Source organism: Bison bison, unplaced genomic scaffold, assembly GCF_000754665.1.
Source record: "Bison bison bison isolate TAMUID 2011002044 unplaced genomic scaffold, Bison_UMD1.0 scf7180017864053, whole genome shotgun sequence".
NCBI classification, from domain to species: Eukaryota; Metazoa; Chordata; class Mammalia; order Artiodactyla; family Bovidae; genus Bison; species Bison bison.
In genome coordinates this window covers 44,581-65,913 of record NW_011494625.1, presented here as the reverse complement: position 1 = coordinate 65,913, position 21,333 = coordinate 44,581, and the positions used below count along the sequence as shown (strand labels likewise).

The following is a 21,333-nucleotide window of genomic DNA, read 5'->3' as shown; positions in this document are numbered from 1 at the left end:
TTTGGAGGCTGGCGCCTGACTTTAGAATAATCGCCTGACTTTGGAATAATCACCTTTAGAGAAAAATAAGTTTCTTAAAATGTTAACAGGCCTCCGGCCAGAAGATGATGTAAATCACCTGAACTTTTGCATATGACAAGTTTGAAAGCCTGGCTTCGATTAGAACCAGGAACTGCTGTCCTTGCATGACTCCACCCCTTCCCCCATTATCCTCTATGCATAACTTAAGGTATAAAAACTACTTTGGAAAATAAAGTGCAGGCCTTGTTCACCGAAATTTGGTCTCCCCATGTCGTTCTTTCTTTCACCTTCTGGCTGAGTTTTTCCTCTGAGGCGGGGAAGCTCATCAAGCCTACTAATTTTGCCTGGGCTTCTAAGATCTGACCAGGGAGGCCTTAGTGTCTCCTCTCCTTCGGGAGAACGGGAGGACGCCTGCGGCCTTCGTAGGTGACGTTAATTCCCTGCTTTGGAATTTTATTCAGCCTCTTTTCTTCACTGAATTTTCCTACTGAGCTATCCTTATTTCAGCCTCTTTTCTCCACTGAATTTCCTCACTGAGCTATCCTCATTCTATTACTCTTTATATCCTTAATTAACGTTTAATTAAGCAATTGTTTCCTGATCTTCGCCTACGCCGTCTCTCCTTCCAACACCCTGGATCAGCCGGGGCTGGACCCCGGCACCCACCACAGATATCGTTAGTTCAGACGGCTCTTACTGGAGCAGCACCGCCTCCTCTGACATGACCAGTACCCGATCAAAGGGAGAGGTCCAGTGGCTAAGACTCTGAGCTCCCAGTGCAGGGGGTCTGGGTTCGATCCCTGGTCAGGGAACTAGATCCCACATGCTGCACCTAAGACCTGGCACAGCCAAATAAATAAAAGCATGTTTTAAAAAGGGAGAGATTTGCTTGTGCGAACACATACACACAGACACAGGGACAGCATCACGTGAAGATGGAGGAAGGGACTAAGGCGACGCTTCCACTGCCCAGGGGACGCCAAGGATGCCCAGCAAACACCCAGGGGCTGGGTGAGGGCCTGGAGCAGCTGCTTCTCCCTGCTCGGAAGGAAGCAACCTTGCCAGAATCTCGATCTTGGACTCCCAGCCTACAGACCTGTGAGACGGTCAGATTCTGTCGCTGAAGCCCCCAGACCAGGGTACTTCGTTTCCGCAGCCTGAGAAAACGAATGCAGACGTCTGAGCTTCAGTGACTGAGTCTGTCTCCTAAGGCCACTGCTCAGCAGAAGCGTTGCGTGACAAAGCCTGAGGCCATCTCAGGAGTCATCTGGTCCACCCCCTCCCGGCTCCGACACACAAACAATGACAACCCAAACAAGCTGCAGGACTCATCCAAAATCCAAGCGGGTTGGCAGCACCTCCTGCCTCCTGCCTCGGTTTTGGACTCCCGCTGCCAGAGCTGGGAGCCGGTGCGTTTCTGTCGGTCACGCCCTCTGTCTAAGCGCTTTATCTCATTCCTGCTAGACCCAAGCCCCGGCTCACTTCCTGTCCGGGCCTCGGGAGGTCTGGTCACAGGCCGATTCACGGGGCTGGTGGCAGTTTCACGTGCGTCTAGCCCCGCCCGGAGCACCGCGTTTGGTGCAAAGGACATGCTCGGGGAAGCTTCCCTGGATGGGATGAAGTATGAACGTTCACTCTGGGCTTCTCTGGGGGCCGTGAGTCAGGTCCAGGAGGTGCTTCAACAGCACCCCTGAGAGGAGGACAAGGCCTGGCCACAGCAAGCGTGCTGGTCACAGGCGGCATCAGCCTGGAAGGTAAGTACTGGGAACAGCAAAACGACTCCGGGCCCTGTCTCTGAAAGATGCTTCTGAATCCACAGCAGCTGCTCAAGCATCCTGCTGCGATGCCCTTCCCCTCCACACTGTGAACCGCGTGCAGAGCCTGACGTTCAGAGCCTCAATTCCCCAAAGGAAGGGAGGGTGGTGACCAGCTAAAAACCTCACCTGTGTGCAGCTTGTTAACCCTGGGGCCACCCAGTGAGAAGGCCCTGGTGCTGAATGCAGTCTGTACCACATTTCTCATCATCTCCTCATGCCCTGAAAGGGCATCAGGTCAGGAGAGATGAGAGAGGGAGGAAGACAGACAGTCATGTGTGGTGCAATGCCGAGATGTCTGTCTCTTAAATGTCTCCTCTTTTTTGTCTCTTCAGCATCCTGTTCTTCTTCTTGTTCAGTCTCTCAGTTGTGTCCGACTCTCTGCAACCCACGGACTGCAGCACGCCAGGCCTCCCTATTCTTCACCACCTCGCAGAATTTGCTCAAACTCATGTCCATTGTGTCGATGATGCCATCCAACCATCTCATCCTCTGTCTTCCCCTTCTCCTCCCACCTTCAACCTTTCCCAGCATCAGGGTCTTTTCTAATGAGTCAGCTCATTGAATCAGTGGTCAAAGCTTCAGCTTCAGCATCAGTCCTTCCAATGAATATTCAGGGTTGATTTCCTTTAGGATTGACTGGTTTGATATCCTTGCAATCCAAGGGACTCTCATGAGTCTTCTCCAGCACCACAGTTCAAAAGCATCAATGCTTTGGTGGTCAGCCTTCTTTATGGTCCAACTCTCACATCTATACATGACTACTGGAAGAACCATAGCTTTGACTGTACACATCTTTGTCCACAAAGTGATGTCTCGGCTTTTCTATATGCTGTCTAGGTTTGTCATAGCTTTTCTTCCAAAGAGTAAGTGTCTTTTAATTGCCTGGCTGCAGTCACCAGTGATTATGGAGCCCAAGAAAATAAAATCTGTCACTGTTTCCACTTTTCCCCCACCTATTTCTCATGAAGTGATGAGACCAGATGCCATGATCTTAGTTTTCTGAATGTTGAGTTTTAGGCCAGCTTTTTCACTCTCTTCTTTTACTCTCATCAAGAGGCTCTTTAGTTCTTCTTCACTTTCTGCCATTAGCGTGGTATCACCTGCATATCTGAAGTTGTTATTTCTAGAAAGGTGCTGACTTTAAAAACTTTCTATGAATTAAACAAACCAAGTTCCTAGGATTAAAAAAAAAAAGTCACATGGCCACCATTTTGCAAGCTCCAGCCCGCAAGATAAAGTTTAAAGCCCATCAGCATGGCATCCTCCACCCTTCATGGTTTTGTCTGTACTTTGCCTACAAAGGTGCGTCTAGCCAAAGCAATGGTTTTTCCAGTAGTCATATATGGATGTGAGAGCTGGACAATATAAAAGGCTGAGTGGCAAAGAATTGATACCTTCAAACGGTGGTGTTGGAGAAGACTCTTGAGAGCCCCTTGGACTGCAAGGAGGTCAAACCACTCAATCGTAAAGGAAATCAACCCTGAATATTCATTGGAAGGACTGATGGTGAAGTATCACTTCCAATCCTTTGGCCACCTGATGCCAAGAGTCGATTCACTGGAAAAGACCCTGATGCAGGGAAAGATTGAAGGCAGGAGGAGAAGGAGACAACAGTGGATGATATGGTTGGATGGCATCCCCGACTCGATGGACAGGAGTGTGAACAAACTGGGAGATGGTGAAGGACACGGAAGTCTGGCGTGCTACAGTCCATGGATGGCAAAGAGTCAGAAACGACTGAGCGACTGAACAACAGAAATTCTTCTGCCCCAATCTTTCCTCCCCAAACCCCTACGCCCTCCAGTGGCTGCTCACGTTAATACAGAGGATCTTAAGCGGGGGAGACGGGCGTCCCTTGAAGCGGAGCCCACAGCGCAAGCTCGCCGCCTCTGGCGAGCGTCTTTTAGGCGGCGCTTAGGGAGGTGAAGGGGCCCCAACCCGCCTCGGGCTCCCTCTTGGCTCACGGCCCCTCCAGGTCCTCGCCGCAGGTTCAGACGCCCTGTTTGCTCTCGCGGGATGCTCTGCTACGTGCTTATCCCCGCGGCAAACTTATACTAGGCTTAGACCTCCCTGAGGACCCTGCGGAAAGAATCCCGCCCTCGCACTCCGGTGCCCGGTCCCGGCTCCCTGTCGCCCGGTTCGCCCGGTGGTGTGTTTGGTGCTTCCGGCGCCCGACGCTCCCACGTGAGCTCGGGGCAGAGGGCGGTCACGTGTGACCTGGCTCGGGGCCTGGCTCGCGCGGCCCTGCTTCTGCTTCAGCATGTCGACCTCTCCGGCCGTGCGCCGACACCCAGCCCGCCGGTAGCCGCGTGTGGAGACGGAAGCGAAAGGAGAGCCGAGGCTCCGGGCTCGCAAGGTCCTCGGAGCCCTACCGCTTCCTCCGCACCTCCTGACCCGGACCCTGCGCCCACCCCCGCAGGCTGCAGCGGGGACGCTTTGTCCCGACGCCCGGAGCACCGTGTGCCCAAAGGGCAGCGGGATGCGGAGGCTCCGGTCCGCCTGGGGAGCGGGGCTGGCCGCGGAGGGGCGGGCCTGCGGGCTGGGATAGGAGGGGAGGGCGCGGGGGCGCCTCCAAACCGCCGCGGGATTTCTGCGAAGGAGAGGTCCTGGGAAAGGCCTTGCTCTGGGTGGATGAAACTGGCTTCTATATTTGGCCGAAGCCAAGGGGAGCAACTGCACTCAAATGCCCGGCCTTGTGGGCAGCAGGCGAGTGGGCAGGGCCACCCTGTGTCCACCTCCTGCCCAGGCAGAGAGCGGGAGGAGGCGCTAATCCCTGTGGTTCAGGCACCAGCTACCCAAACCCACAGACCACGGCTCATCCCCAGGGGCCGGAGGTGAGCAGAGGAAGTAATTCTGACCCCGAGTCTGACCTTCATCCTGGCCTGGATGGACCGTGTCAGTCCTCAGGAAGAACGCGGGGCGCGGGGGAGGACGGGGTAGCCCAGGGACCTGTCCTGGAATCACTGGCCTGGCGATGTTTCCACTGGGGCCGCAAGAAGTCTTTGGAAAATGTGCCTTTAACCAGAAAAGGGGTCTTAACACTTCAATAGTTTACAACCCTGGGGGAAGTGTCTTCTTTGTACCAGGGCTCTGGGGGAGGAGAGGGCACTGTTCTCTGTTTATTTTGCATTATTTTAACGTATTTTTATTTGCTTTACTTAAGTTAATCCTCATGACATCTTTGGGAGTGGGTGACTTCTTCAACTTCAGGAACTCCTGCAGGTGCCCAGCTGTTGTTGGTGAGATGCCCACCAAAACACACAACTCACACACTCACACACACACACACACACACACACTCATGCACGCACGCACAGACATCCTCACACACACACACACACTCACACTCACACACTCACACTCACTCACACACACCACATGCTCCTTTTCCCCAGGTGGGCAGGCATTCATTCAAGCCGCTGTCTGGCAACCCTGGAGGAAGGAGGAGGGATAGGGCCGAGGTCATGGAAAGCAGAGGAGAATGGTGGCGGGCTGGGGTGGAGGGCTGCTGCCCTGTCCCCTGGAGTGCTTCAGTCCCACTAGAGTGTGAGGAGGGGTCCAAGGGCCCGAGGCCTACTGGATTTTTCAAGAATTACTGCGAGAGTTGCTGCATTAAAGTGGAGAAGACCATTTTCTTCATTTGTGTAGAGACAGCTCTGCTCTGGTGCCCCACAGGGCCGGGAGATTCAAACAAATCCGAAAAAGCACCCCTGAGTGGCCTGGTGATCCAAGGATGGGCATCTCCTGGAGACGGGGTGCAAGACGGATGCAGAAGAGGCAACGGGGGCAGGTAACTGGCTGACAGGCTGGTTCTGGGCGGGTGAGCTGCCCTCTGGGGACTCACAGAAGCACGTGGGGGACAATGTGAGGGGCTAGACCTGGTGGGCTCAGGCAACTGCAATTGTCATCAAAGGAAATGTGATTTATGTTAAAGACACAGGCCTGGGAGGTCAGCTGGGCACCTGGATCACACCACTATTATAAAGAAAAAGAAACAGATTCAAAGAAATTCAATACTTTTTATGAATTTCACATAAAAGTAGATGAATGGAGAGCAGCCAGGATATGAAAACAGCTCTTGCTTAAACTTTGGGAGAACACAGGCGTGCAAGAAGCAAGAACCTCTGGTTTTCATCACGAATCCACCTGCTCTTTTGTGGCAAGTTGGGCAGAGCTTTGAATGCGTGTCCTTTGCCTGGGCTTTTCCATCACTAAAACAGAGTCATTATGGTTGAATAAGTAAACACACAGTTAGGTTTGACTGGTAAAAGAAGATAATTCATTTACAAAGATAGAGCATTCCATCTTTAAAGTACCTGGAGGAAATAGGAGCTATTGCAGAAAAACCTACTAATTGTTGGTTATGTGGACTGAGTGACTGTTGAAGTCTGCGGTTTGTTTTGGTTTTGAAGAGTATCACTGTGGAGGACTGAAAATGTGAAGATGGCACTGCTCCGCAAGCTGGGCTACACCCTCAACACAATCCTTTTGAAAATCCCAGCTGCCTTTTTTTTTGGCATAAATTAACAAATAGATTCATACAGAAATACAAGGGACTCAAAATAGCCAACACAATCTTGAAAAAGATCAAAGTTGGAAGACAGATTCCCTATTTCATGACTCAGGACAAATCTACACTGATCGAGATGGTGTATACTGGCATAAGGATAGACATATGCTGAGAGTCCAGGAATAAGTTCATATATTTATAGGTAACTGATTCTCACCAAGGATGCCAAGATAGTCCACTATTTTGTGGAAAAAATAGTCTTTTCAACAAGTGGTGCTGGGATAACTGGATATCTACATGCAGAAGAGAGAAGTTGGACCTGAACCTCATACCATACACAAGTTGACTTGAAGTGAATCAGAGACATGAGTCCTAGAAGAAGACAGGAGTAAAGCTTTGTGACCTTGGGTTAGATATGACACCCAAAGCACAAACAACACAAGAAAAAATAGAGAAATCAAACTTCATTAAAATGTAAAACATTTGTATTTCAAAAGATACCACCAAGAAAGTGAGAAGACACCCTGCAAAGTGAGAAAGCTATTTGCAGATCTAAATGATAAGACTTTAGTATCCAGAATATATAAAGAACTCTTACAAATCAATAATTAAAAAACAACCAAATTTTTAAATGGGCAGAGGATTCGAATATACATTTCTTTAAAGGTGCACAGATGCCAATAAGCACATGAAGAGATGTTCTGCGTCACTAATCATTCAGCTCAGTCCAGTTCAGTCGCTCAGTCGTGTCCGACTCTGCGACCCCATGAATCTCAGCACGCCGGGCCTCCCTGTCCATCACCAACTCCCGGAGTTCACCCAGACTCACGTCCATCGAGCCAGTGATGCCATCCAGCCATCTCATCTTCTCTCGTCCCCTTCTCCTCCGGCCCCCAATCCCTCCCAGCATCAGAGTCTTTTCCAATGAGTCAACTCTTCGCATGAGGTGGCCAAAGTACTGGAGTTTCAGCTTCAGCATCATTCCTTCCAAAGAAATCCCAGGGCTGATCTCCTTCAGAATGGACTGGTTGGATCTCCTTGCAGTCCGAGGGACTCTTCTCCAACACCACAGTTCAAAAGCATCAATTCTTCAGCGCTCAGCCTTCTTCACAGTCCAACTCTCACATCCATACATGTCCACAGGAAAAACCATAGCCTTGACTAGACGAACCTTTGTTGGCAAAGTAATGTCTCTGCTTTTGAATATGCTATCTAGGTTGGACATAACTTTCATTTTCATATGAAAATGCAAATCAGAATCCCCATGAGATACCACTTCACAGTGACTAGGATGGCCACAATCAAAACGATGGACACGTGACAAGCATCAGTGGGAACACGGGGACGTTGGGACCTTTCGTGCCTCCTTAGTTGCTCAGTCGTGTCTGACTCTTAGCGACCCTGTGAACTCTAGCCCACCTGGGTCCTCTGACCTTGGGATTCTCCAGGCAATCCCAGTGCTGGATGTGGGTTGCCATTTTCTCCTCCAGGGGATCTTTCTAACCCGGGGACTGAACCCATATTTCCTGTGTCTCTTGCATTGGCAGGGGGATTCTTTACCACTGAGCCACCTGGAAAGCCCTGTACATCACCAGTGGGAATGAAAAGCGTGTTTCCCTTTGGGATCCTGTTTGGCAGTTCTTCAAGAAGTTAGGCTTGGAGTTAATTCCACTTCTAAGTATATACCTGAGAACTGAAAACATATGCACACAATAACTTGTATGCAAACGTCCACCGCAGCATTATTCATAAAAGCCAAAAAGTGAAAATAACCCAAATGTCCATCAGCTGATGAATGGATAAACAATGTGGTCTAGCCAAACAATGGAATGTTGTTTAGCCATTACAAAATGAGGTTGTGATACATGCTGCAACATGGATGAACTTGGAAAACATTATGCTAATAGACGCCAGAGACCACAGGACACACGTGCAGATTCCACTTATATGAAGTCTGGAGTCAGCAAATCTATAGAGACAGAAAAGTACATTAGTTGCTGCCAGGGGCTGGAGGAAGGACAATGGAGGAGTGATTGCTAAAGAGTGGGGTTTTGGGGGTAATGAAAATGCTCTGGAGTTAGATAGTCGTGATGGTTGCACAACTTTGTGATTATATTAAAGCAATTGAATTATATGCTTTAAAAGAGTGAACTTAATGTATGTTAATTATAGCTCAATTTTTTTTAATGTTCAGTTGTGGGTAAAAAAAAAAAGAATAACACTCGAGAAGTATGGTCTGGCAGTGCAGCCATCAGCTCATGAGACATGAGCCCTGACTCTCCCAAGAAAAGGGGCTGACCTCTCTCTCACAGAGAACTGGAGTTAGGATTACCCCCCACCCCTCACACTCAAGCAGAGAGTGCCTCTCCCTTGAGTTGGTACAGAAAAGAATTTCCCATAAGTCTCCTTCAGAAATCTCAGCCACCCTCCCCAGGGCCTCTTGTAGTCCACATCACGTTGTGGACGGCCCCAGACTGTTACTGTCCAGATACCAGCCTGTGTCTAATACGTGCAACGGTTTCCACGTATTCCCCAAGTCTGAAATCTGAACGGCCTTAAAGAATTCAGACTGTAAAGGAAGCAAGCCAGAACTTACAGGTATGGTCTTTGCAGCATTTTTTGTAACCCTGAAAAACTGGAAACAGCTAACTACCCAACAATAAGGAATGGGGTAGAAAAATCATGGTGCATCCTTACCATGGAGCATTATGGAACTCCTGAAAATAGTGTCTAATAAATAATTTGTAGTGACATGGGGAAATGCCTATGATAATAGCAAGCAAAAAATGCAAGAGACGTGATTGTATGGGTATCATTTTCTCAACTGTGATAAAACACACTTGAGAAATGCGCAGACTATTTAATAACGACCATCTTCAGTGGTGGGTAGCTTCCATCTGCATTTTCTTTTCAGGTTGTGCACAGTAAGTATGTGATGTTTTTGTTATTTAAAAACTAACTCATTTGGGATGAAATCCAGTGGCGAAGTAGAAGAACAGAGTTTTGACACAGCCTTGGATGACCCACAGGGGTTGAGCAGGAAGATGCAGTTGGCCTCACAGCTTCTCTGCAGCATCCACTTGGGCAGAAGCCAAAAGGGGAGGTGTGGCGTCACCTTGGACGTCAGCCGTGCCCACCGCAGGGCATGAGGTGGTGGCTTGTGGTTCCACGAGGAGCCTGGCCCCAGTGCTGACCTGAGACAGGAAACCTGTGGGTCTAGTCCCACGAGCTCTGTGACTAGGCTGATTATCAACACTGACGATGAGGGCTTTTAGAGTTTCCCTGGTGGCTTCCTGTACACTATTTCTGTCGATTCTCTAACTGAAGGAAGGCCCATGATGACCTCCTGGTACTGACAAAGAAAACGAATCTGTATTTGTAAATGAAATACGAGATGCAGCAGCAGGTAACCCCCGGCTTCTCAGAGGCTCAGCACAACAGAAGTTGATGCCCTGTTCACTTAACAGTCACATCCACAGACCACTTCTGGCGTGGCGGCCTCTCACGTAGCATTTCAGGACCTGGGTTCTGGCCTCTGTGGCTCTGCCCTCTTCTACGTGCTCAGAGCTTTCTCCCTGCTGGCAGGTGTTGGTTGGAGGTCAGGCAGCTGACCAGAGGCAGAGCCTGTGGTCCCGCCCTCCCCCAGCGCCTCCAAGTCCTCCCCTCTGGGATGTTCTCTGGTCTCCTGCATCCCTCCAGGGCATCAATGCCGGAATGGTCACCAGGAAGGGTGAGACAGTCTGGTGAAAGCATTTATGGGAAATGAGCTGCGAGCCTTCCCAGCTCCATCAGCCACCCCTCTGCCAGGCTTACTCTCCAGCTTTGCTCTTCCTGGATTACCCCCTTAAACATCAAAAGGGAAGCAGACGCCCGTTTGCGGGCAGTTCACTCCTGTGTTTAGGGGCCACGCTGGCGTTTATAGGTTTGTTTCTGCAAGAGCAGGACTTCAGAGGCTCTTTCAGACCACTTAGGGCCTCTCCCCGCCAGAGGGATGGGCTGCCCGCCACAGGAGGGCAGTCCTTGGCTCCGCCCCCTGCTCTGAGGGTTAACCTCCCCAGGAAGGTCTTCATTAAAATGCCTGAGTAGCAACATGAACTTGAACTTGGTTGACTACTTATCATCATTAAACAAAGGGTCTATAATTCAAATGTGCTTTAAAGAAATGCAGGTACCTGGACATACTTATTAATTCACAAACATTTATTAAAAGAAATGAGAAGGGATCTAATTAACATCATCTCGACACTTCAAACAGTTTCTTATCTGACCATCACATGAACTCTGCTGAGACAGAGTTTCCTATCCCGTGTTATATAGCTGGAAGCTGGTACCTTGACTGGTGAGTGAGGGGACCAGGCTTCACCTCTGCAACCTTGCGTTCCTGGCTTGTGATCTCCTTGAACCCATTTCCTTGTCTGGAAAGTGAAGGAGTAAAAATTAGTCAGTTAATAATGCCTACTTTTCAGAGTTAGGGAGAATTGAATGGGATAAATAAATTCCCTGGTGGTTCAGTAGTAAAGAATCTGCATGCTAGGCAGAAGACCCAGATTGGATCCCTGGGTGAGGAAGATCTCTTGGAGAAGGGAATGGCAACCCACTCCAGTATTCTTGCCTGGAGAATTCCATGGACAGAGGAGTCTGGTGGGCTATAGTCCATAGGGTCACAGAAGAGTCAAACACGACTGAACAACTAAACAACAAACAGTAAATCCACAGCATCTGAGACACACTTGTGACGACTGCTTCACTCACAGATGAGGAAACGTGGGCACAGACAGTATTTCCTCAAAGCCAGGCAGCGAGGAGTAATAAGGCTGGTGAGCCTCTGGGTTGAACACCTGAATCTTCCTCTTGTGCCTTTATTTTCCAGGAAATGTGATGGATAAGGCACAGACGCTAACAACGCACCAGCCCATAGTCCACAGTTACGAGTTCTTTCTATTTAATTCATAAAATGTCTCAATCACTATCTAGTCAAACTCTGCTACTTTAAAAATCATTCTTTATTCCAGCTTCTTGAATTAAAAGCATCTCTCATTTCTCTTCACTCTTTCTCACTCAGGATGAATACTCAGCTGGGCATTCTGGAATTTCCAGGGCCATCTCCTTAAAATGCAGTAAGAATTTATCAGCATCTCCAGCCCCCACACGAACAGGCCTGGAGGAGACCAGAACGAAGAGGGACGGACCTGCCTCCTGGAGTCCTGAGGCCCAAGGGCCGGTCCACCGCCTGGCTGTTGTATCCTCGCAGTTTATTCTGAGTCTTGGGATCCTCAACCATAAACTGGAGATACCTCTTACCTCACAAGCCCACAGGATCAGATGGAGTAAGTGTTAGTCGCTCAGTCTTTACAACCCCATGGACTGTAGCCTGCCAGGCTCCTCTGTCCACGGGATTTCCCGGCAAGAGTACTGGAGTGGGTAGCCATTCCCTTCTCCAGGGAATCTTCCCAACCCAGGATCGAGCCCGCGGGCCCTGCATTGGCTGATGGACTCTTCACCACTGTGCCACCACGGAGGCCCCCAGAGAGAGTAAAGCTTGTTGCAAATTGTAAATTTCTGTGGGATTTTTTTTGACTGCCGAAACCACCCATCCATCACCAGGCAATTCTTCAAATAAGAGCCAGATCTCTCTCCCGTGGCAAGAATCGTGACTAATATATTCCAGGATGCTTTGCATGTTCCCGGCCTTAAAATAAAACTGCACCCAAACAGGAATGCAGACTCGGTCCTGCATTCTCCAGCTCTCACTGAGTCTCTCCTCTCTGCCGGGCTTCAAGCCCAGTTCTCCGAAAAGACAGGATGAATGGCATTAGTCCACCCTCGGCTCCTTCCCAGTCCAGTGCGAGGAGCCAGACGTTTGCGTAAAGTGGCTTATGCTTTAAGAGGGGAACAACAACCCAAAAGCGTTAGAAAAGCTGAGAGAAGCAGGGGCTACTTTGAGTTTAGTGAGATCAGGAGGAGAAAATGCCTGAGTCCTAACAGTTGGCTCAGCTTTGGCAGGTGAAGGGAAGCCCGTGAGCGCGGCTTGGAGGCAGGACATGGCAGGGTTTGCAGGGACCTGGGAGGGGCATTTTGACTTGACTGAATCAAAGATCCATCAAGAGCAGAGCTGAGGGAGCTGGAAAGTCAGACCGATGATGTTTTCTAGGAAAGAGGAAAAGGACCCCGCCAGGGTTTACAGAGGACCTGAAGTGGGTGGAAACCGGAGGCAGGCAGAGCTTCGCAGAGGCCGCGGCAACAGCCCAGACCTAAGGACGGCAGCGCCAGGGACCAAGAGACCCTACGGGCGTGTTTAATAGAATCCACACGACTCATCTGAGTAACATAGAAGGCCTGGGACTCTGCAAACTGGTAAGCAAGTCAGGGTTTGTCTCAATGTTGCAAAAGCTCCACAGACTCAGCCATTTGACACATCTGCATTAGACGTGTGCTGGGGGCTGAGGACACAGACTGGGGCGGGCTGGGGGGTGGGCAGGGAGGCGGACCCTAAACATGTACCGCTGTCCAGAAACGAGGGGCCAAGAAACAGGGCGACAGGACAGTGTCCTGAGGCAGGAGACTGCCGCTCAGGTAGGGAGGTGGCGCTGGGCTGAACTCTAAGAGCCAGGGCAGGGCTGGGGAAACAGCCATCTACACAGCTTGGAATCCAAAGAGCCGTTTAGCGTGTTCCCTTTGGACATCAAGACGCCAAGGTCCCAGATTTCCACTGTAGTCGAGGGGTTAAGAATCTGCCTGCCGTTGTCTGGGACACAGGTTCAATGCCTGGTCCAGGAAGATTCCACGTGCTGAGGGGCAGCTCAGCCCATGTGCTGCAACTACTGAGCCATGTACCTTAGAGCCCCGAGCTCTGCAACTGGAGAGTAGCCCCTACTTGCTGCAACTGGAGAAAGGCTGTGTGCAGCAGCAAAGACCCAGTCTCAAAAATAAATAAAGGTATAAAAAGACTCCACGGTCCCTCTGTGGCCCTAACCAGGGCCCGGGCTCCTGTTTTCCATCCTGTAGCTGCTTCACTTGTCTCTTGCGTTTAGTAGATTCTCAACCTCTAATAACTTCTTTTTCCTCCCACAGTGGTCACGGGCCAGTTTCCCATCCCTTCTTCCAAATAGCTGACCTTTGGGTGTCTGGCTGGGTTTTTATTAAGTTTCTCCCAGAGACCAGCTTCATAGATAACACTGAGCACTATACAGAAGTGTCCTAGAAGCTTCTAGACGTTGCATAGTCAAGACCAGTCCGTTGATATATGATAGGATCATAGGCCACTAGCAATTCTCACAAAAAGGCGAACTTTTCAGTCCAAAAGGTGAGTCCACACATCTGGTCTGACAAATGCTGTTTCTGGCTTGATTCCTTGTCTGAGACCATTTGCCAAAACCTCTTCATGAATCAGTAGTTAATCTGAGGAGTTCCCAATCAATTCAGTAGTGCATTGGTTCCAGGCATAAGATATCAATTTGATTTGGTTATAAAATGTAATATTCTATAATTCACAGAGGATCTAATCCACATACCATGTGGTTTTGGAAGAAAGACCTCTGGAAAAATTCAGGGTCTTGCAGGATGAACGTTTCTCATCTGCTTCCTGATGTCACTCCAGGCCTTTCCATTCACACTGAAAGATAATCATCTATTAAGAGCATTGCCCCTCATTTCAAGAACACTAAGCTTGTTCCACCTGGTTTACTTGGACTTGGGTTCTCCCGTCCTCTTGCCCTGACTAATCGTCTCAGACCACATGAGGTGGTCCCTGCTCCGTGGTCAAGGGCTGTGAGTGAAAACACCCTGCATACTGTAACCTGGTCAATCTTCCGAAACCTCAGTTTTAGCTCTCGTAACCTGGTGGTGGTTGGTGGTGGTGGTTTAGTCGCTAAGTCATGTCCAGCTCTTGTGACCCCCATAGACTGTAGCCCGCCCCCCTCTGTCCATGGGATTTCCCAGGCACGAATACTGGAGTGGATTGCCATTTCCTACTCCAGGGAATCTTCTGGATTGAACCCATGTCTCCGGCACTACAGACAGGTTCTTTACTGTCTGAGACACCAGGAAATCCCCTAACTCCTTCTGTTTCATTGTCTCATTGTGTTCTCATGCATGAGACCATTTAAGCCCACAGAGGTGATTTGTCCAAGACCCAGAATCCCTGTCTACCGAGTGCATCCTGCTCAAATGTTGAGCAGCCCAGCACCCACCACTGTGTATGGTAACGACCCTTGAACATCCACATGGCCTCTCTGCCTGGCTGTCCAGCTTCTTCCCCTCTCCTGTCTCGGCCATCACGTCCAGTGGAGCAAGGATGTCTTGAGTTCTCTGAGCCTGTCGTGACCCAGAGGGCCTTCCCTGGCCTCCTTGGATCTGCCCCACGAGTCATGGGTGGGCTTCAGGGGGACTGAGTACCCCGGGAGGACACATGTGGAATTTGTATTATGTGCTTATGTGAGTCTGTCTGGGTAGGAATCCAAAGTTTTCATTAGCTTCTCAAAGAAGTCAGTGGTGCCTCCCCTCCAAAAAAAGTGTTAAAATTCATTTTCACACTGGTTTCCTTCCCCAGAGTGTCCCGTCCGCTCCTCCTGACCTGTGATGTAATGTTGCTTTGTCATTTCTCTTCAGAACTTAAAACCAAATACTGACATCAGGACTCAGATTTCCCTTCCCACAACGGTTTATTGTTCTCTTCTTTCCAAGTATTCACTCAAAGGGGAGAAGCCAGAGTATTCCTAGGGTGGCCTTTACACGTACAACTAATATGTGAGAACCCATTCCAGCTGACCACACGTTGTCTGTAAACCTTAATCATTCCCCGTGGAGGAGATTTAAATCCCCACTTGGCTCAAGGGCTTCCCAGGCGGTGCTAGTGGTAAAGAATCAGCCCGCCGACGCAGGAGCCACAGGAGACCCGGGTTCAATCCCTGAGTTGGGAAGATCCCCTGGAGGAGGGCATGGCAACCCATTCTAGTGCCTGGAAAATCCCATGGACAGAGGAGCCTGGGGGCTACAGTCCACGGGGTCTCCAAGAGTCAGGCACAACTTAGTGACTAAACAACAAAACGATAACACAGACGCATTTGGGGCGTCACCAGTGGAGGGGTCCCCCTAGGTAGAAGCCTAGGAGGCTGGTAAACATCCTCCAGTATACAGGGCGGCCCCACAATAGAGAAGCATCTGGACCATAGCATCAACTTTGCCGGGGCTGAGGATCTCTGCTGTAGAGCCAGCTGTTCCCATCCTTCCTGCCAGCTCAGCTTTCACCTCCGCCAAGTGCCCACAGCCCCTTCTCCCCTCCTGTTCGTTCCCAGACACTCAAAGTGCCCGTTCCCCCGAGTGTGGCTCTCCAGTGACACTCTTCACTCTTCGCAGGCTGTAAAGTCAACAAGGATAAATTTATTCCTGATCCATCCACGCTCTCTCAGAGGCCAGCCTGGAGCTTCGTGCCCTGGGCAAGGGCACTCAGATACGGGTCACCTGCATGCAGGGGAATGCCCTCATCTGCCTCTTCTCCCAGATGTCAGTTCCGAGGAATCCGGAAGACAGGAAGTTCTCACTTCAGAGGGGGACCCGCCAGCCGTGTCTGGAAGAGACTCAGGCAGCACCAAGCCTCTACCAGCCGCAGGAGAGGAGCCAGCAGAAAAAGAGACGAGGCAACATGGCAAGAAATAAGATTCTGTGTGCAAACAGAGGCTCCCCACAAAAACACTGAGATCAGGAAGGACATGTGGGTGGGTGGGCGCTTGACCAGACTTAGAAGTGAGTCAGGGCCACTGCTACCCTCACTAGTAACCTCTGCTACCCCGAGTCCCAGTCCTAGCAGAGCAGAAACCGGGAGTTTGGGGGCAGCCACACCCGGGGGCTGGGCTGGCTCCCAGCAGAGGGGCCCGGGCCAGCCCTGGGCCGGAGCACAGACGTGCCAACTGGTAACTCAGCTTTCTCTCTGCAAGTCCCTGAGCTGTGCAGGAGGCTGAGTGTCCCGCAGGCCTGGGAAACTCAGCATCTAAAGAAATAGGCTCAGTTATGTCCAGCTCCTGCCCCTCCTCCCGAGCGCTCGGAGCGGGCGCTCTGCTGGATCTCAGCTTTACCTGCCTGGAGGCTGAGATGGCAACACGGTCTGTGGAGTCCCGGCTCTGAACCCCTGAGAGCAGGCAAGGGGAGCTGCCAGGCCCCTTGTGAAAGGACTGATTGGAGACAGGTGGGGACGAAAAAGAAGCTGCTCAAAGCTGCAGTCAGAGCCCAAACCCACAGAGCATTTGGCGAGCGCTTCCCAGCCCCGTCGAGTCCTCTGGGGGGCATCTGTCACTCCGCCAACCTGATGGGCCTCATGATTAATAAAGCAGGGTCCCCCCAGCCAGGCCAAGCCCCCCCTCCCCTGCCCCATCCAAACCTCTGCTCCCACGTGCCGTTATTTGCGCCCAGTCCTGGGCCGATGCGGGGAGAGAGAGAGAGACGAAAGGAGCCTGCTGTCTGCCTCACCTGGATGCTGGCGGCTGCAGCAGAGACAGGGGAGGGCAGAGTCCAGACGGGGAGGGCTGCTGAGGGCCCCCGCTCCCACTCTAGGCGCCAAACTGGCCTCCAGACTGGAACTCTGAACCAGCCACACACACAAGCCACATGTGTGCTTTGCAAGTTCCTAGTAGCCACAGTGAAAACACACACCAAGAAATTAGCTTTAATATTACATTTAATCCGATATATCCCCAACATTATCATGCTTGGTATCCCAAACATGTAATCAATATAAATAGTGAGATGGATAATTCACATTCCTTTTATCAGATCAAATCTTTGAAATTCAGTGTGTTTTTTGACATTTACAGACTCTCTCCGTCGGACCCAGTCACGTTCCCTGCTCGCCTGCAGGGCGGGTCTAGAATGATTCGGCACTTTTCAAAAGCACCAGCCGATGCCCCAGGCACGAAGGTATCGTGTGTGTGTGTGTGTGTGTGTGTGTGTGTGTGTGTGCGCGCGCTCAGCTGCCCGGTCACGTCTGACTCTTTGCGACCCCATGGACTGTAGCCCCCGCCCCAGGCTCCTCCGTCCATGGGATTCTCCAGGCAAGAATATTGGAGCGGGTAGCCATGCCCTTCTCTAGGATCTTCCCGACCCGGGAATCGAACCCTCATCTCCTGCATTGGCAGGTGGATTCTTTGCCACTGTGCCATCTGGAAAGCCCAAGGTGTCATATATATAATGGTGCTAAAATAGCGCCTGAAACCATGAGATGGGAATTGTTTAATTTACTAGAATTTCCCACAAGGGGCGCAGATACCACGTGCGGTTGGGAGGCTCGCTTTGGGAAGCTCACTGGGGAAAGATGGGGGTAAGAGTTGGGGGTGGGTCAGCGGCACAGAGAATGTTAGGGTGACTATAGGAGAAGCCTGAGCTCCAGCCTTTCAGGGGCTCCCCGGACACCTGAAACCCAAAGGAACCACGAGAGGGGACTCAGGGAGAAGGACCTGCCGCGACTCCTTTATTATTGGAAACGTTGTAACCGCGCCAGTGGCCAGTGAGAGGACACTGAAGACACTGAGCCCCTCACGTGAAAGGACATCTTGTCGTGGCCAAAATACCGTTTTTTTATATTAGGATATCCTAATAAAGAATTTTGAGGTGGGAGAGAAAAGCAGGACTGAGTGGAATCGCTTGGAGGAGCTGATCTCTATTTAGTAAGTGCGAAGGAAAATTATGACAGAGTTGCCATTGTCTTTACTAGGTAGCAGCATTATGGGCAACGGCACCCACTCCAGTGCCCTCGCCTGGAAAACCCCACGGATGGAGGGGCCTGGTGGGCTGCAGTCCATGGGGTCGCTAAGAGTCGGACACGGCTGAGCGACTTCCCTTTCACTTTTCACTGTCATGCATTGGAGAAGGAAATGGCAACCCACTCCAGTGTTCTTGCCTGGAGAGTCCCAGGGACGGGGGAGCCTGGTGGGCTGCCGTCTACGGGGTCGCACAGAGTCAGACATGACTGAAGCGACTTAGCAGCAGAAGCTGCATTATGGGTGATTTTTCTGGACTTTCCAATGCTGTTCTGATAAACATGTGTTACTCTGGATCTAGAAAGAAGAGCTAGAATGAACAACAAAATCCAAGGACTCGATTCCCGGAATCCCCTTCTTGTGTAACTGCTCAGTCACGCGTGGGTGCTGTAGCGTGCATGTCTGTGCGGGTGTGCAAGTGTGCGTGGGCATGCGTGTCCACAGTGTACACGTGTCCTTCTGAACCTGGTCCCTACTACCACTCAGCACATCTGGCAAGAGGCAGCTACTTCCACTGGAACATAATAGTTTCCTTGGATTCTGTTAATTGGCTGAAATAATCTTTCTGTGGCCATTCTGGATTCATTTCTAATCCCCAGATCCCCAAGTGCTAGTTCAGAGACTGCATCTTTGGCGAATGCTTCCAGCGAAGTGTAGAATGGTTTGCCCCTGCACTTTATGCGTAAATAAGACAATAAATCACCTCTCATCTCCATGCCCTCAATATAGAGGCAAAGAACGCGAGGTGATTTGCAGCAGAACCTGAAGCTGCATCGCAGCCCTGCATCTCATCACAGCAGGCTGAGTGCACAGCTGTTCAGAGGGTCATGTTCCAACTGCCTGATTCATGTTAGAGGGGAAGGGGAGAAAGACAGCTGACAGTAAATTGAAAGCAGAGATTTTAACCTATTCAGGAATAAAAATCCCAAGTAATGATTAAAAGAACCTTGAATCATTAAATATTTACAGTTGCAACCTATTCGGCTAAGACACATATGCCCAGAGGGTCAGTTTAGAAAACAAAAATCATATATTGTGGGAACTCTTTTTTTCCAGCAATACGGCAGTTGTGGCAACCCATAAGAAAAGCACGTCCTAAAAACTCTGGGTTAGCTCTCTGGGCAAATCACCCAGTGAAAAAGAGTTAAAAACCTGGCTTAAAAGAACAGTAGGAGGTGAGTGAATGATGTGGTATCTTATTTCCACATATGTACACACACACACATGCGCGATGGAATATGATTCATCCGTAAGAAAAGAAATCTTGCATTTGCAGCAGCATGGAAGGGCACCGGGGGCCTTGTGCTGCGTGAGATGAGCCTGACCCGCTTGCCTGCGCTCAGTCCGGTCCGACTCTGTGTGACCATGTGGACTGAAGCACACCAGGCTCCTCTGTCCGTGGGATTCTCCAAGCAGGAATACTGGAGTGGGCTGCCGTTTCCTTCTCTGGGGGATCTTCCTGACTGAGGGATGGAGCCCTCCTCTCTCGTGTCTCCTGCACTGGCAGGCAGATTCTTTACCACTAGCATCACTTGGGAAGCCAAAGAAGTCAGACGGAGAAACACAAAAGCTGTGTGCCCTCACATGTGAGATCTTGAAAACCAACAAAGAGCACATGGACGTAGCGCCCGGATCAGCGATTCCTGGAGGCGGAGGCAGGAGGGCGGGAGCGAATGTGAGTAAAGGGCCAGAAGGCACAAATTCCCAGTTATAGAATAAATAAAGCATGGGGCCGTGACGTACAGCATGGTGACTATAGTAATAATACTGTGTCACATTCTTGAAAGTTGCTCGGAGAGTAAAATTTAAAAGTCCGCTTGAGTGGGAAATGGCAACCCACTCCAGTATTCTTGCCTGGAAAATTCTGTGGACAGAGGAGCCTGGCGGGCTACAGTCCATGGAGTCTCAAAGAATCAGACACGACTGAGCACAAGCAAGGGCCCACCCTCAATCCAGGGTGATCTCATCTCAAAATCCACGATCACACATGCAAAGATTGTTTTTCCAAATAAGATCACCTTTTCTTGTTATGGGGGTTACCACTTCTGCATACCTTTGCAGACACTATTAAACCTGCTGCAATCTGGTAAAAATAAATAAATAAATATCCTCAGCACAAGAAAAAAAAAAATGTTTTTTAACTATATGTGAGGATGGATGACACCAGAGGCCAGGGGCGGTGGCCAGGAGGAGCAACCCCACCTCCAAGGAGCAGTGGCTGAGCAGGCGCAGGAGGGCCTAGAGGAGCCATTCCACGTTCAGGGTCAGAAGGGGCGGCGGTGAGGAGATACCCCTCGTCCAAGGTAAGGAGCAGCAGCTGCGCTTTGCTGGAGCAGCTGTGAAGAGATACCCCACGTCCAAGGTAAGAGAAACCCAAATAAGACGGTAGGTGTTGCAAGAGGGCATCGGAGGACAGACACACTGAAACCATACTCACAGAAAACTAGTCAATCTAATCACACTAGGACCACAGCCTTGTCTAACTCAATGAAACTAAGCCATGCCCTTGGGGCCACCCAAGACAGGCGGGTCATGGAGGAGAGATCTGACAGAATGTGGTCAGTAAGTGCCCAATATGCTTCTTCTATGAAGACCTACAAGACCTTTTAGAACTAACACCCAAAAAAGATAACCTTTTCATTATAGGGGACTGGAATGCAAAAGTAGGAAGTCAAGAAACACCTGGAGTAACAGGCAAATTTGGCCTTGGAATACGGAATGAAGCAGGGCAAAGACTAATAGAGTTTTGCCAAGAAAATGCACTGGTCATAGCAAACACCCTCTTTCAACAACACAAGAGAAGACTCTACACATGGACATCACCAGATGGTCAACACCGAAATCAGATTGATTATATTCTTTGCAGCCAAAGATGGAGAAGCTCTATACAGTCAACAAAAACAAGGCTAGGAGCTGACTGTGGCTCAGATCATGAACTCCTTATTGCCAAATTCAGACTGAAATTGAACCAAGTAGGAAAAACCACTAGACCATTCAGGTATGACCTAAATCAAATCCCTTATGATTATACAGTGGAAGTGAGAAATAGATTTAAGGGCCTAGATCTGATAGATAGAGTGCCTGATGAACTATGGAATGAGGTTCGTGACATTGTACAGGAGACAGGGATCAAGACCATCCCCATGGAAAAGAAATGCAAAAAAAGCAAAATGGCTGTCTGGAGAGGCCTTACAAATAGCTGTGAAAAGAAGAGAAGCGAAAAGCAAAGGAGAAAAGG

At 50.1% G+C, this 21,333-nt stretch overlaps 1 long non-coding RNA gene across 1 annotated transcript in view; it reads right to left on the bottom strand.

Moving 5' to 3' along the window:
• Nucleotides 1-7,878: 7,878 nt before the first annotated feature.
• Nucleotides 7,879-21,333, bottom strand: part of LOC104985590 — a 26,431-nt gene continuing 12,976 nt past the window's right edge. The window contains exons 2-3 of the long non-coding RNA XR_824929.1: nucleotides 10,680-10,763; nucleotides 7,879-8,317 (exon numbers count right to left, since the gene is read on the bottom strand). This is a non-coding gene — a long non-coding RNA (uncharacterized LOC104985590). The remainder of the gene's footprint in view (nucleotides 8,318-10,679; nucleotides 10,764-21,333) is intronic.